The sequence below is a fragment of the Sapajus apella genome, unplaced genomic scaffold (assembly GCF_009761245.1).
Source record: "Sapajus apella isolate SASKATOON/1434 unplaced genomic scaffold, GSC_monkey_1.0 scaffold52, whole genome shotgun sequence".
Taxonomy (NCBI): Eukaryota; Metazoa; Chordata; class Mammalia; order Primates; family Cebidae; genus Sapajus; species Sapajus apella.
The window spans coordinates 328,823-345,428 of NW_022436992.1; the positions used below are offsets into that span (position 1 = coordinate 328,823).

At 43.2% G+C, this 16,606-nt stretch overlaps 1 protein-coding gene across 4 annotated transcripts in view; it reads right to left on the minus strand.

Moving 5' to 3' along the window:
• DCTN1 (dynactin subunit 1) overlaps window positions 1–10,574 on the minus strand; it is a 30,684-nt gene extending 20,110 nt beyond the window's left edge. For 2 of the 4 annotated variants that reach the window (XM_032243379.1, XM_032243376.1), the window contains exon 1: window positions 10,286–10,380. The gene's annotated coding sequence lies outside the window, so the exon portion shown is untranslated. Of the gene's footprint in view, window positions 1–10,285 lie in introns of all 4 variants that reach the window. The other 2 variants (XM_032243381.1, XM_032243380.1) reach the window with 2 other exon arrangements.
• Window positions 10,575–16,606: the final 6,032 nt, after the last annotated feature.

The following is a 16,606-nucleotide window of genomic DNA, read 5'->3' on the forward strand; positions in this document are numbered from 1 at the left end:
AGAGGTCTCCAAGTGACTAGCCATACTGCTTTCATTCACTTACACATCTAACATGGGCTGGGAACCAACAGACCAGGGTCCCTGCCCCTGCACAGCCAACAAGGTTGGCCTGGGGTCTGACCTATGGCTCCACTGGGTATGGTATGGATCTAGTTGCCTTCGGCCTAGTGACACCTGTCTTTTCTGCACTGGGCTTACTTCACTGGCAGAACAGTGACTTCACCAAACTCTACCCTCTTTCTAAGATAGGCCAGTAGCCCAACAGTAGAATGATAGCCAACATTCAGAAATATGGCCCAAAACGCAATTCCATATCTTCAGTCCTGGCCAGACCCCCTAGGAAATCATCTCTCTCCTCCCTTCAGAATCTCCATGTTGCCCCCTCCCTTTCCTGTTCACCATTACACAGATGGCCAGGGCCAGGCACGTCCTTGCAGCCTGGACCTCACATGTTTGGTGCACTTTACAGTCTACAGGATACCTTAAAAGAATACATTTTACCATGGTTGAGTACTGGTTCTAGACTCAGGCTGCTTTCCTGGCTTTACCACTTGGTAGCTACATAAACTTGGTCCAGTTACTTAACATCTCTATGCCTCAATTTCCGCATCTGGCAATAGAGAAGTAACATAGAACATATCTCAGAGAGGTATTGTGAGGATTAGCTAAGATAATCCATATGAAGCATTCAGACACTGCCTGGTATTTAATAAGTTCTAAATAAAAGTTAGCTAAGAACAATGTCATCATATATAGACACTACAATAGCCCCATTGAGAGGTTGGCCAGGGATGATGCTGACAAGACAACTGAGGCTTTGAGAACTGAGCAACTTCCCTAAAGTTACACAGATTGTGAGGTGTACAGCCAAAACTGGAACCAACCTGACCCAGAGCCCTCTGTGCTTTCTACTATGCCTCACCATTACCACAAATATCTCTAGGCTTCTAAGGCCGTGGTCTTCCCGTAGACCACACTGCCTTCAAAGATTCAAAAGAGCTCAGATCTAAAAATAGCCTTACAACTCACTAGCTACATAGGTATCAACAGTCCCCCAACTTCTTGGAATTTGTTTATTTTCCTATGAAATGGAAATAATATCTGCCACATCTACATCAGTATTATAAGGTTCAAACAAGCTGAAGCATATAAAAGTACCTTGTAGGTCTGGCATAGTGACTCATACCTGTAATCCCAACACTTCTGGGAGGCCAAGGCAGGTGGCTCACTTAAAGCCAGGAGTTCAAGACCAGCCTGGCCAACATGGCAAAACCCCATCTCTACTAAAAATACAAAAATTAGCTGGGTGTGATGGTACATGCCTGTAATCCCAGCTACTTGAGAGGCTTTAGGCATGGAATCGCTTGAAGCTGGGAGGTGAAGGTTGCAGTGAGCCAAGATCTCACCACTGCAGTCCCGCCAGGGTGACAGAGTAAGACTCAGAAAAAACAAAAAAGTACCTTGTAGAAAATACAGAAATTACAGAAGTGCAAAGAATTACCTATCATGATACTAAATGGTATATACATCTACACAATAAATACTATAATAAATTATAGACAGGAGAGAGGTAATCTAGAAAGAAAGGGGGTACGTAAGCATGCCTTAAATTATGGGGATTTCAAAAAATATGTGGAAAGGCCTAAAAAGCCCTATAAGTTGTGAACACAGTATGAAGAGACAGAAATAACTTTGCTTGACTAGGGAATAGTAAAGAACACTAGCTTAGCTGAAGTGACGAATTCTAGATGAGTTATTCTATCAAACTACAAGCCTTTTGAAGCTACATACCTTTTCCTCTTTACGATCCAACAGCCAGTAAGTAGCTCAGGGTCAAATGTTTATTGAATAAATAAACAGAGGTAACTGTGGGAAGGCAAGGAGTTTAACATCTGGCGGACACAGATGGACTTGATCCAATAATAACAGGAAGGCAGTCTTGTTCCTGAGCAGGAGACTACATATTGAAAACTATTTTAGGAAGATCAAACTGATGACACCTGCGGATGGAGTGCAGGCAGGAGCAAACTGGCAAAGACAGGAATAACAGCAAGGAGGCTGCTGCAATAATGAACACAGGGTAAGGAAGGTCTGAACCAGGATCAGGAGAGAGAGAATAAAGAGGGCAATTCAGAGACAGCACTAAAAAAAGCCCTGAAAAGGCCCTGTAATAGATCAGACATGAGGAAACAGGCAGTGGGCCTGCATGGGCTCTGGAGCAGACCTGAATACACCTTTGGTTCTCTTATTTCCTCACCTCTGAGGGAGATATTTAACTTTCTGAGCCTCAGTTACCTCAACTGCAAAAAGGAAGAAATAATGTTACCTCACACGGACACTTTGAAGATAGTAAAGCATTTAGCACAATGTGTGCTCAAGAAATGGCAGAAAACATCTTCACTCATTCTTTTAAGGGAACATCAATGATGACTTGCATACAGTAGGAACTCAAATGTTGCAAGGATAAACGGATGGGTCAATGAATGCACAAATAAGTAAATGAATAAATAAACTCAGGAGTTTTCAAGCATGAGAAATGTAATAATTGAAACATTAAGAGAATTTGAGAAATGGGAGGGGAAACAACATATTAGGAGAGAGAAAATGAGTCCTGTTCTTAGGGCCTTCTCTGGGGAATGGTATATATTAATGGTATATATTAATACATGGTATTAATGGTATATATTAATACATCGTATATATTAATGGTATATATTAATACATGTATTTCACTATCTCCTTCAAACATGAACCTGTGATATAGCCAAAACAGATTCCATTCTCTCCATTCTACAATTGATAGAACTGAGTCTCACAAGTCAAATGAGTTACCCAAGTCTCACAACCAAAAAATGGCAGAGAGGCACACTGAATATCTCTACAGGTAGGTGCTCCTCCCACAGCATTACTGGGCCCCGGCCCATATCCCATAGGACAATCCTGGGTTAATGTTACCTCAGCCAGGAAGGAGACAGACACCTCTTGGATTTCTAATCCATTTTCCTCTTCCTCTCCAATGTATTAAATACCACTAAAATACCTAGACAAATGGGAAGAGAGGAGGGAAAAATCTCTGTGTCTGATAAATAAGTTGCCAACAGTCTTTGAGAAATTTCAGGAAATTATAGGAAAACAAGATTTTGGGGAATTAAAAAGGGGAAAGTGATGAAGAAAAGCCTCTTTTCCACCTCTACCATTTCTCCCATGTCTGAACAATTTCTACCTTGTTTTTACTGGCACCTCAGCATCCATTGATACCTTGATCTCCTCTTGTCTCACCTTATCAAATGTTGATCCTGGGTTAACCCAACTGTCTGCTTTCCCTGATTTCCCACTCCCAGAGGAACTTGTCTGAAACCGACAGCAAGGCAAAACCATACATGTCTGAAAGCACTAGCAAAGAAGAGATAAATGTGGACCTAAGTCCTTCAGGACTCACAAAGGGAAAATGTCTGCTTACTGAGTGGAGGCTGGGGACTGGAAGCTTGGAAAGCTGGATTCCAGATATCCACAGGACATCAGAAGACAATGTGCACAGAAGTTTTTGTTCCCAGGTCCTACTCACTATCTGCCTTACAGATTTCATACAGACAGGGCCTATACCCTCGATGGACTTTCTTCACTTCTCCAGCTTCTCATTATCCTCAGAAATGTCTACAAACCCACTCCCACTCTGAATGCAGCTCTACTCCATCTCAAAATGTTCCCCTCCCCGAGAAATATCCAGTGACTTCCAGGCCCACCTCCAAAGGCCTAGACCTCTAAGAGTCAAGAAGAAAAGCTATGCTATATGCTTCACTTATCTTTAATAAAAGAAGGCAAGAGGCACTCAGCCCTGTACTCAAGAACTACAATCCTCTCAGAATTATCAGAAGTCCTACTTAGCCTGTTTGAAGTTCCTGATGATTTCTCCCCCTGAATCAACCAGCAAGTTCCTAGCACTAGGACCCTGTAGACAGGAACCCTGAGCCTGCGCTCTAAAGAGAGAGATGCACCATTTCACAACTTCAGCAAAAGCCAAAGCAGCCAACAAAGCCACAGCCCCATCGGCTATACTGGGCTCTGCCTTTTGGGCAGCTCCCCGGCCACTCCCCAAAAGCAGAGCATTCCATCCTTTCTCTTTTTAAACCCACGTCATCATCTGATCATAATGGAAATCAATCTCCTCAAACCACCATGCAAAGGCGTATCCATGGCAACCTCAAAAGGAAGGACACAGAGATGATGCTTCAGTGGCTGCAGCAGGAAAAGGTAAGTCCGCTTCTCCTCTATCCATGCCATCCCATCACTCTATCCTTTCACTTAAGTCAGGTATACAGCTCACCTACAAATTGTATCTGTCACACCAACTGAGAAAACACAAAAGGTGAGTTAATAATCATAATGTTATTATATAAGGTTTTAGATCTGCCTAGTCTCTCTGCCAAGAAAAAATTCTCTTTTTCTAGGTGATAGAAACAGGGACAAGGTCTCTCTTCTTATTTACCATCTCAGGTGACACAATCTCAGCCCACAGTACCTGACAAATCACTATCAGTCACTTGTCTCTCTAGTCAGGATGCTGGAAAATCACTCAAGAATGTCAGCGTTTCCCTATGTAGTTGTCAAAAACTGACAGCAACACTGATCTCACTGCCCTGCCCCTCCATGCCACCGTCATGCCCACAAACTGGCATGATAAGATTCCCTCCTTAGCAACCCTAGGCTCTAGGCTCTCAGGGTCCAGGAACTGGGAGTTGGGATTAAATTTCTGCCTTCTCCGATGCCTCAGGAGAAGGAATCCATTTCTGCAGAAGAGATTCATGAAATACAAGTACTACTAATCCTCCATGCCTCAATTTCTACTTCTGGAAGAAAGAGATAAAAGCAGTAACTTTCTAACAGGATTGCTGTAAAAATCACATAAAAATGCCTGAAAAGCACTTAGAATGTGCCTTGTATAAAGCACTCAATAAATGTCAGCCAATATTATTATGAGAAAGATGAAGGGGAGGCCTATAGTGTAGGATTTCAGTTCAGTTCAGAGAGTACTCAATAATCTTGGAGCTTATTTCAATTCTACTTTCTCCCTCTTTCCTCTTAACAGTTGTTTCAAGCTTCCTTTACTACTTCCAAGTCCTTACTCCTGCCCAAGCCAACACTAGCATCCCCATCTCTCAGCAGATAACCTTGCTGAAAAAAAAACTGGCCCTATTAGGTAAGAATTCCTTTGTAAATTTAGATATATCTGCATGCATCTGTCACTAGCTCTTTCTTCCTAAATTCCTTCCTTTCTTCCATCATTCCTCATTAAAGAAAACGCTATCCCCTTCTTTTCGGGGCCCACCCCCTCCCCTCTCCTCTAAGGACCTGATTTAGCATCATCTTTTCTCTTGTGCCATCATTGCACCCTCTCTACTTGATCTTACGTGGCATCAGGAAACCCATACACAAGACTCTGCCCTTCTAGGAAAAACTAGTCCCTGCTACCTCCTTCACAAGCTGCCATCATTCTGTATTCTTCCTTTCTCTGCTGAACTATTCAAAGTGAGTACACATCTCTATCTTCACTTCCTATCTACTTCTCAATCCATTGCCATCTGGCTCCATCCCTACCACTGCACTGAAGCTGCTCACATTTAAAAAGAGCCTTGGTGACCACAATGTTCTACATAACCTCAAAATGCATTTCCAAAGCTCATCTCAACTTGACCTCCCTGTAGCAAATGAGATTTGTCAATCCTTTTCCTGGAATTTTCTCCTTTCCTAGCTTCCTGGACAACATTCTCTCTTACCCTTGCACATCAATCCTCATCTCCTCTATCATTTTTCAGCCTTCTGTAAGCATGCCTGGGAGAGCTCATTCATTCCCACAACTTCAACTATCACCCATACTTACCACCCCTAGAAAGAAACTCTTCTGAACCTCAGACTCATGTCTCACCCTGTCTGCTAACTGCCACAGAGCCCTAAAGTTCAATATGACCCAAAACACACTTGGTATCTCCCCCACGCCCCCTAAAAAAATTCCTCTTCTATATTCTTTGCTACTGGCAACACCATCCACTCAAAATAGAAAACTGAGTCATCCACAACCACTCCCTCTCTCTTATTCTCAACAACCAATTCAGTCATTGTATCTGGTTAACTGTGTTTCTCCAATCTCTCAGATTCATCCTGTCCTCTCTATCTCCACTAACTTAATCCTTAGTTCAGCTCTAAACCATGTCTATGATATTACAAGAGACCCCCAATGACCCTGAACTAGGTTCTTCCCCTTCAGTTTATTTCCACTTTAGCTTCCCCAAATATAATCATGTCACCTTCCTGCCTAAAAGCCTCCAGTGCCTTCTCTGCCCACAAAATGAAACCTTTTTAGCACTGCACTACAGGCCATTAAAAACCTGGCCTTGACCAGGCACAGTGGCTCACACCTGTAATCCCAGCACTTTGAGAAGCCAAGGCAGGCAGATCACTTCAGGACAGGAGTTTGAGGCCAGCCTGGCCAACATGGTGAAGCTCTGTCTCCACTAAAAATACAAAAATTTAGCTGGGCATGGTGGTATATACCTGTAGTCCCAGCTACTCAGGAGGCTGAGTAGTCCCAGCTGTAGTAGCTGTAGTCCCAACTACTCAGGAGATTGCAGTGAGTCAAAATGGTACCACTGCACTCCAGCCTAGGTGACAGAGCGAGACTCTATCTTCAAAAAACAACGGGCCTCAAACTGGCACAGCAGCCTGCAGACCCACCTATACTGAGGAGGGTAAGGAGGGGGATGACTTGAGGCCAGGAGTTCAAGGCTGTAGTGCGTGAGGATCTTGCCTGTGAATAGCCACTGTACTCCAGCCTGGGCAGCATAGTGATACGCCATCTCCTAACAAACAAAATAAAACAATGTGGCTTCATTATGAATCCGGTCGCATCAACCACCAAAGTTCTCTTTTATTCCAGCCACTTGGATCTATCTGCCTTTCCCCTTATGCATCTGCAAATGTTACGGATGTCACCAGGACCATTCTTCTTCCTCATCCTTCAAGGCTCAGCACCATTCTCATCTCTTTCCTAAAGACTCTCCTGACTTCTCCATGTAGAGCTAGCCATTACCTCCTCTGCCCTCGCATTTGGGACATATCTCCATTCAAATACCACATTTTATTCAAAATATCATTTCTTACTCTACTATGAATTCCTCCAGGACAGAGGATTTTATCCATCTCAGTATCTAAGTACTCAACATAGTGCTTTGTACAGAGAAGGCACTCAATGTTGAATAGATGCCTGTACCAACATCACATTCAGGATATAAATTGGCTCTGACAGCTTTTCCGGAGTGTATCTCCACTCTCGAAGACCACTGCCATTGGGGAAATTACCAGTCATGTGCACATGTGCATGCACACACACATCTCTCCCCTGCCCCCGCTCAGTAAACGTGGCTCTTTCCACTCCAGATGGGAGCCTAAGAAACTAAAAGTATAGGAACAGCTCTAGGTTCTATGGAATTTGATAGTGATGCTAAATCTCAATCTTGTATACTTCCAGGGTAAAAGAACCACAGAGAAAGCTCTAGGTGAGGTGCTGATCTCCTGGGAAACAGCATTAAGAAGGATTTGGGGGCAGCAAGGGCCCATGCTCTGCTGTAGTGAAGCCCTTGGGGAGGCCAGACTAAATACCTAATCTGTTCCTTGACCACATTCAACTGGTATCAGCCTGAATCTCAAAAGCAAAATGATATAAAGCCAAAGTCAGAGTCTCCAGGATGGCAAGGACCTTAATATAGATTTGAATCAGTGAATATTTTAGCTCTTACCTCTTCAGGGGACACTGAGGACCCTATTCCTATTTTCCTTCGTATGGGACAGACAGCCCAAGTCCCCCAGTATCACCTAGTAGCTATAGACAAGCCAAGCAACCTGGGAATCATCTACTATAATCCTTCTCAACCTATAACTCCAAGCAGCTACTAGCAATCACAGAGCTGGCAGAGTAAAACCTAGAATGGTGGTTTTCAATGGTATTATGATTCACCCAACTACTTTGACTCTTCCCTAACAATTTCTTCTCCTTTGTGCCCTCTTGGTCAGTGAGGCCCCACTTATCAATTCGTCCTTAGTACTGCCTCCTGCATCTTTCCTTTCTCCTCCATTATCACAATCATTACTTTAGTCTGCCATGTAATAGCTTTGAAAACTAAGGCAAATCATTTACTCTCTTTGGCATATCATCTGTAAAACAGCTAACAACTGCTCTGCCTACCTCGTAGGAATAATAAATCAAATGAGATCATGCCTGTGAAAAGTTCTGTAATCTGTAAAGTGTTATACATAAATATAAGGCATTATTATCATCAACCTAAATCTTCTAATATTGCTATGTGAAGCCTATCCAGTTCCCTGCCTCCCTCCTTCCCCAGTTCCAACCACCTTTTAATCACAGTAAAACAAATACATCTGCTAAAATACTGCTTGGTCCCTGCACCCATCTGCCTCATATCTTTCATTGATATCTCATTTCTTACTATAATCAAACAATCCTGGATTTGACAAATGCAGTCTCATCTCTGCACCACTGTCAGCTGCTTAGGATAATTTTCTAGTCTTGCAAGCCACACCCATCCTTCAAAGTCCAACCAAAGCCCCACTACACTCCACACAGAACAAAGGCAAATTTAAGGGATTTCTTAAACATAATGGAAGTTAAAGACAATTCCACTTAAAATAGGCATATAGTAGGCACAGCTGTCATCTAATACGTTGAGTCAACTTTTTAGAAAAGCGGATAACACTTTTTTCCTGTTTGATTATTAAGAGATAATCTAGGACCAAGAGCATGGAAGTTGCAGAGATGTATTTCAGCAACACCAAGAACTTCCTTCTTGAGCTATTCCAAGAATAAAATGAGATGCCTTATATGTAGATAACTCCCCATTATTATAAATGTTGAAGCCAAACTGCAATATTTGCCAAATTGGCAAGAATATTTTAGATAGAATTCAACTACTATAGGGGTAACTGGACTAGACTCACAGAATTTTAAATCTGAAAGAAATGTTAGAGATCTTCTAGTCCAAACTGCTATCTTAGGATGAAGTGACTCTCTCAAGGCAGCACAATCTGTTCTGGAAAACATGGTCTCTAACTTTCAATCCAGTGACCTACACTTTTGCTACTCAGATTGTGTTCCATGGGCCAGCAGCATTAGCATCACATGGGAACTTGTTTGAAACGCAGAATCAGTCGGAATCTGTACTGTAACGAGATCCCATTACATGTGCACGGCATTAACATTCAAAAAGCACTGATCCACGCTGCCTCTTCTAAACCCTGAATTTCCAATTCTGGAACTCCAATTCCCAAATGGTTCCAAATGTTAACCAGAGGCATCACCCAAGAATAACAGTATATCCCAGTAAAATTTGGGAAATTCTACATACCATACCCCCAGTTGGAGATTCATGGTAAATGTTGTTATTAGCATATTAAAGGCCCTGCAATATTCTGTAGTAAAGTTTAACCACGAATTTTCCAAAAGCTTTTGAGAACAAAATGCCTTTTAAAAAATAATCATTATCTCTTTTAACATCTCTTAACTTAAGCTTTGGCAGTACATCGAGTAAAGGATGTCAATCTCTACCTCCTAGCTCTTCGCCTCTCGGTACCTTAAGTATACTGAGTGGTCAACACGGGCTTGCTGCTCTCCTCACTGCAATAAATGAGGGTAAGTTTTCAAATCCCTGCCTCTAAAAACAGCAGAGATCTTTATCTGTGTGATTTAGCTGTGGTTCTGTCTAAAAACAAGATGCACAAGATGACTTCAAGGATTATCTTGCCAGCTAAGGCGGACCCCAGGAGTAGTATGACACACATACCAAGCCATATCCAGACTCCCATGCTTGAGTCCTTTACGATTTTTTCCCCGTTTGACACGAATTTCTCAACCATGTGCCCATAGGAAACCTGTGGCTCAGTATGAACCCAGGGGCGCCTCAGACGCTCGCCCGAAAGGAGGGGAGACCCTTGCAGTTCTGGAGGAACTCTAAGGCGCAGTCACTCTGATCCCAAAAGAACACTACTAGGCTGAAGAGCTGAGGTGGGTCAGACCGGCCTCGGGGCAAACGCTCAGGCGGATCCCCCAGACCCCGGCGGGCGCCCACCTCTGATGCGGCCCATCGCGGCCAGTCCCCCCGCACACCGGGCTCAGTGCCTTGCCCTAGACCAGCACCGAATCCCCAGCCCGCTGCTGCAACCTCACGAACACGTAGGGGGCCGGCGGAACAGACGGTTGGCAGGGTCGCCGCCTCAGTACCTGCACTGTCAGGGGCTCCGCGCCCAGCTCGGGCCGCACCGGCGACCGACGCCCAAGACCCTGGGGGCCGGCCCCGCCGCCGCCGTCCCCGCCCTTGTGGGCTGCCCGACTCGCCGCCAGACCCTTCCAGGACCTCCCAGAACCTTTCGGCCCGGAGACCCAGAGGCGTTCTGGGTCCAGACAACGCTCTTTTCCCGCTGTCCCGCCCTGACTGAAAATTGCGAGCGGAGCGCAGCAGGGAAGACATCGATCAGGCACAAAGCTGGACACCTGGGACAGGATATGCGCACGCGCATTATGTCTGGGAAGCCGATTAGGACCATCAGAAATCGGCGTGTTGTGGCGAGCGCCCCCTCTCGGCGGACGGGAGAAAACTCAGAGGGTCTGGAGTGTTAATGTTAAACATTTGCAAGTGTTAAACTGCTAATTAAAACAATAGCAATAAACCATGTACCGTATCTCCTCCAATAACCTGGGGGAGAAAATTAAATATTGCTGCAACTCAGTGTTACCTGTCATATGGGGATACAGGCATTCTCATGCGCTTATGATGGAATTTGTAAAATACAAATTTACGTAATGGCATTTTAAAATTTTAGACATAGGTTCAAATTCTTTCTTTTTTTCTTTTTCCTTTTTTAAAGACAAGGTCTCACTCTGTTGCCTAGACTGGAGTCTGGTAGCACGCACAATCATGGTTCATTGCAGCCTCGATTTCTCGGGCTCAGACGATCCTCCTACCTCTCAGCCTCCCTAGTAGCTGGGTCTACAGGTGCGCACCACCATGTACTTTTAATTTTTGTATTTTTTTTTTTTGTAAAGACGGGGGTTTCACCATGCTGCCTAGCCTGGTCTCACACCCCTGGGCTCAAGCGATCCACCTGCTTCGGCCTCCCAAAGTGCTGGTGAGGAGGGAGACACAGGCATTTGGGATTCCCTCCCCCTCTGTCACATCCACTGTGCGTCTCAATAGAAGAGAGAGCAGGCCAGCTGGCACCTCCTGAAATCTCCTTCCTGAAAACACAGGCTAGGTCTTGGGGAAACTTCAGAAGGCACTATTTTTACTTAAAACAAGATCAAACCAGAAACCTTTTCACATGTAAGTCCTAAAACTGTGAACCAGAACCCTTTCATATGTAATTCCTGAAACTGTGAACCAAAACCCTTTCATATGTAATTCCTGAAACTATGAACTTAAAATCTTCCACATGTAGCATCTAAGGTATAAGCCTGTATAAAGGCTGAACCTCCCTTTGTTGGACGAGTTATGCTATTAGGCACACATACCAACAAAGCTCCCAGCTGTAATACAAATTCCTTCCTCCTGTATCCAGTGTCCGAGAGATCCTTTCCGCGAGATCCTTTCCCGTGGCTTTCCCGTGGCCGCTCCTGCTACACTGGAATTACAGACATGAGCCACCATACCCGCCTAGGTTCAAATTCTAACTGGAATTTTCTGTGTGAAATCTAGTGTTAGTTACTTACCCTCTCTGTGCCTCTGTTTTCTTATTTGTTAAAGTGAGAATGTTAATGATGCTATCTATCTCATTAGGTTGTTAGGATTAAGTTAGTCCATGTAAAGAGCTGGAAATATAACTTTTGTAATTTTATATTTATTTCAGTTAATCTCAGATTTAAAACAAACTGAAAAATTCATAAAGTTGATGGACGGTAAGCAGTAGAAGGGATTAATTTGAATATCCCCTTTATTACTCCTCTCTTTTCCCTATTTCATTTTCTAAATATTTATAATTATTATTTTGGCTGGGCACGGTGGCTCATGCCTGTAATCCCAGCACTTTGGGATACCGAGCAGGTGGATCATCTGAGGTCAGGAGTTCGAGACCAGCCTGGCTAACATTGCGAAACCCCGTTTCTACTAAAAATACAAAAAATTAGTCAGGTGTGATGGTGCGCGTGTGTAATCCCAGCTACTTGGGAGACTGAGGCAGGAGAATCGCTTGAACCCAGGAGGCAGAGGTTGCAGTGAGCTAAGATCATGCCATAGCACTCCAGCTTGGTAAATAAGAGCAAAACACCATCTCAAATAAATAAATAAATAAGAGATCTTCCTCGTTTATTTTTTAGCTGCTTATATTCTATTGCATGGATACATATAATTTATTAACCAGCTTCTTCTAGTTAACATACTTTATTTCCAGACTTTTACTATTACAAACAATGTTGCAGTGAATCACTTTGGACATAATGACATTCCATATATGGGCAGACATACCTGTAGAGTACATCTTGTTCAAATAATACATGCATCTATAATTTTAGTAGAAATGCCTTTCATCCCCTTCAGTTAAAGAAAAATGATATAAAAGTAAATTTTAAAACTTTAAAAGATACTGCATATACATATTTTTAATTGTGGTAAAGCATACATAACATGAAATTCACCATTTTAAAAGTGTTTATGTGTACAGCTCAGTGACACTCAGTACATTCACATTGTTGTGCAACCATCACCAATATCCATCTCCAGAACTTTTTCACCTTTCTGTCCCAAAAACCAACAGTAAACAAACCAAATCTTCTGTGCCCCTTAAACACTAGCTCACCATTCTCCACTTTCTCCAGCCCCTGGTAATCACTATCCTACTTTCTGTCTCTATGAATTTGATTACTCTAGGTACTTCATACAAGTAGAACCATACAACATGTATCCTTTTGTGTCTGGCTTATTTCCCTTAGCATAATGTCTTCAAGGTTCCTCCATGCTGTAGCATGGCCAAAATATATTCTATTGTATGGATATACTATATTTTCTTTTATCTATTCTTCCATCAATGGATATTTGGTTTGTTTCCACCAGTCAAGAGACAAAATTTCAACAAATTGGATTTAAAGATATAATTGGCTTTTATTAGTGATTCAAGAATTGGACAGCATCCCATCTAAAGATTTAGACAGGCATACCATTGGGCATGGCAGAACAGTTGAATTTTATAAAGTAGCATAAGTAGAAACAGCCTAATTTTTATTTTTATGTATTTATTTATATTGAGATAGGGTCTCGCTCTGTCACCCAGGTTGGAATACAGTGGTGCAATCACAGCTCACTGAAGTCTTAACCTCCTGGCCTCAATTAATCCTCCCACTTCAGCCTCCCGAGTAGCTAAGACTACAGGCACACAACACCATGCCCAGCTAATTTTGTATTTTTTGTAGAGACAAGGTTGTGCCATGTTTCTCAGGCTACTCTCAAACTCCTGGTCTCAAGTGATCTTCCCACCTCAGCCTCTCAAAGTACTGGGATTGCAGGCATGAGCCACCATACCCAGTCCGCATAATTTTTAAAAAATCAGATGGGTTAACACCAGGCTACTTCAGGTTATTTTCCTCATAAGGGTGAAAGCAGAAGGGACTTCCTTATAACACTGATTAAACCTGGCCTGTTTGGGGATTTGGCTATCATCTCTCTTCTGATTTCTCAGAAAATCAGATAAACAATTTAACTTTGGTTTGGTGACATGAAACTTTAGTTAAGTAACTCCAATTCTATTGGTCTGTTGGAGCCTCGTGCAAGAGCTCAGTCCAAATCAATGGAATCCCATCAATTTTACTTAACACACCTTTTAGCCATCGCAAATATGTATGCACATATTTTTTAGAACCAACAGCATTTCTCACTTACTGCATACACAAGATTCCTATCCAAATCAACTCACTCTTGATGCCAGTTTTTTATGTGCTGTTCTAGAATCAGGCTCTGAACACAAGCATTTTAAATGCAAATTGCAGCTTCCCATATACATGGTTCTGAATCTTGCTTTTATCCCCACTGGACAATGATATGGTTTGGTCTGTGTCCCCAAACAAATCTTGCCTTCAGTTGTAATCCTCATAATTCCCACGTGTCAAGGGTGGGACCAGGTGGAAGTAATTGGATCATGGAGGCAGTTTTCCCTATGCTGTTCTTGTGATAGTGAGTTCTCACAAGATCTGATGGTATTATAAGCATCTGGCATTTCTCCTGCTTGCACTCACTATATCCTGCTGCCCTGTGAAGAAGGTACCTGCTTCTCCTTTGCCTTTTGCCATGATTGTAAGTTTCCTGAGGCATCTCCCACAATGTGGAACTGTAGGTCCATCAAACCTCTCTCCTTTATAAATTATCCATTGTATTAGTCTGTTCACACACTACTAATAAAGACATACTCAAGACTGGGTAATTTATAAAGGAAAGAGGTTTAATTGACTCATAGTTCCACTTGGTTGGGGAGGTTTCATGATAATGTGGAAGGCGAAGGAAGATCAAAGTCACGTCTTACATGGCAGCAGGCAAGTAAGGGTGTGTAGAACTCCCCTTTATAAAACCATCAGCTCTCATGAGACTTACACACTATCATGAGAACACCATGGGAAAGACCTGCCCCCATGGTTCAATTACCTCACACTGGGTCCCTCCCATGACACATGGGAATTATGGGAGCTACAATTCAAGATGAGATTTGGGTGGGGACACAGCCAAACCATATCATTCCACCCTTTGCCCCTCCCACATCTCATGTCCTCACATTTTAAAACCAATCATGCCTGCTCAACAGTCTCTCAAAGTCTTAACTCATTTCAGCATTAACTCAAAAGTCCACAGTCCAAAGTCTCATCTGAGACAAGGCAAGGTCCTTCCGCCTATGAGTGTATAAAATCAAAAGCAAGTTAGTTACTTCCTAGATACAGTGGAGGTACAGGCATTGGGTAAATACATTTATTCCAAATGGGATAAACTGGACAAAATGAAGGGGTTACAGGCCCCATGCAAGTACAAAATCCAGTGTGGCAGTCAAATCTTAAAGCTGTGAAATTATCTCCTTTGACTTCATGCCTCACATCCAGGTCATGCTGATGGAAGAGGTGGGCACCCATGGCCTTAGATAGCTCTTCCCCTGTGGCTTTGCAGCATACAGCCCCCTCTTGGCTGTTTTCACAGGCTGGTGTTGAATGTCTGTGGCTTTTCCAGGAGCATAGTGCAAACTGTGGGTGGATCTATGATTCTGGAATCTGGAAGATAATGGCCCTGTTCTCACTAGCTCCACTAGGCAGTGCCCCAGTGGGTACTCTGTGTGGGAGCTCCAACCCAATATTTTCCTTCTGCACTGCCCTAGCAGAGGTTCTCCATGAGAGTTCCACTCCACAGCAAACTTCTGCCTGGATATTCAGGTATTTCCATACATCCTCTGAAATCTAGGTGGAGGTTCCCAAACCTTAATTCTTGACCTCTGTGCACCTGCAGGCTCAGGCTCAATACCATGTGGAAGCTGCCAAGGCCTGGGGCTTCCACCCTCTGAACAAATGGGCTAAGCTGTACCTTAGCCTCTTTTAGCTGGAGAGGCTGGGACACAGGGCATCAAATCCCTAGGCTGCACACAGCAGGGGGCTCTGGGCCCAACCCATGAAACCATTTTTTCCTTCTAGGCTTCCTGGCCTGTGATGGAAGGGGCTGCCTTGAAGGTCTCTGACATGCCCTGGAGACATTTTCCCATTGTCTTGGTGATTAACTTTTGGCTCCTCGTTACTTATGCAAATTTCTCCAGCTGGCCTGAATTTCTCCTCTCCTCTTTTTTAAGTATAAGTTCCAACTCCAAACCATATCTTTGTGAATACATAAAACTGAATGCTTTAACAGCACCAAAGTCACTTCTAACACTTTGCTGCTTAGAAACATCTTCCACAAGATGCCCTAAATCATCTCTCTCAAGTTCAAAGTTCCACAAATCTCTAGGGCAGGGCACAATGCCACCAGTCCCTTTGCACAGCAAGAGTAACGTTTACTCCACTTCCCAACAAATTCCTCCTCTCCATCTGAGACCACCTCAGTCTGGACTTTATTGTCCATATCACTATCAGCATTTTAGTCAAAGCCATTCAACAAGTCTCTAGGAAGTTTCAAACTTTCCTACATCGTCCTGTCTTCCGAGCCCTCCAAGTTTCTAGAAAGTTCCAAACTTTCCCACATTTTCCTATCTTCTTCCAAGCGCTCCAAACTGTTCCAACCTCTTACTGTTACCTAGCTCCAAAGTCACTTCCACATTTTCACATATCTTACAGCAGTGCCCCCCTACCTAGTACCAATTTACTGTATTAGTCTGTTCTCACACTACTAATAAAGACATGCCTAAGACTGGGTAATTTATGAAGGAAAGAGGTTTAATTGACTTACAGTTCCACATGGCTGGGGAGACCTCACAATCATGGCAGAAGGCGAAGGAAGAGCAAAGTCATATCTTACATAGCAGCAGGCAAGAGAGGATGTATACAGGAATTCTCCTTTATAAAACCATCAGTTCTCGTGAAACTTATTCACTATCAAGA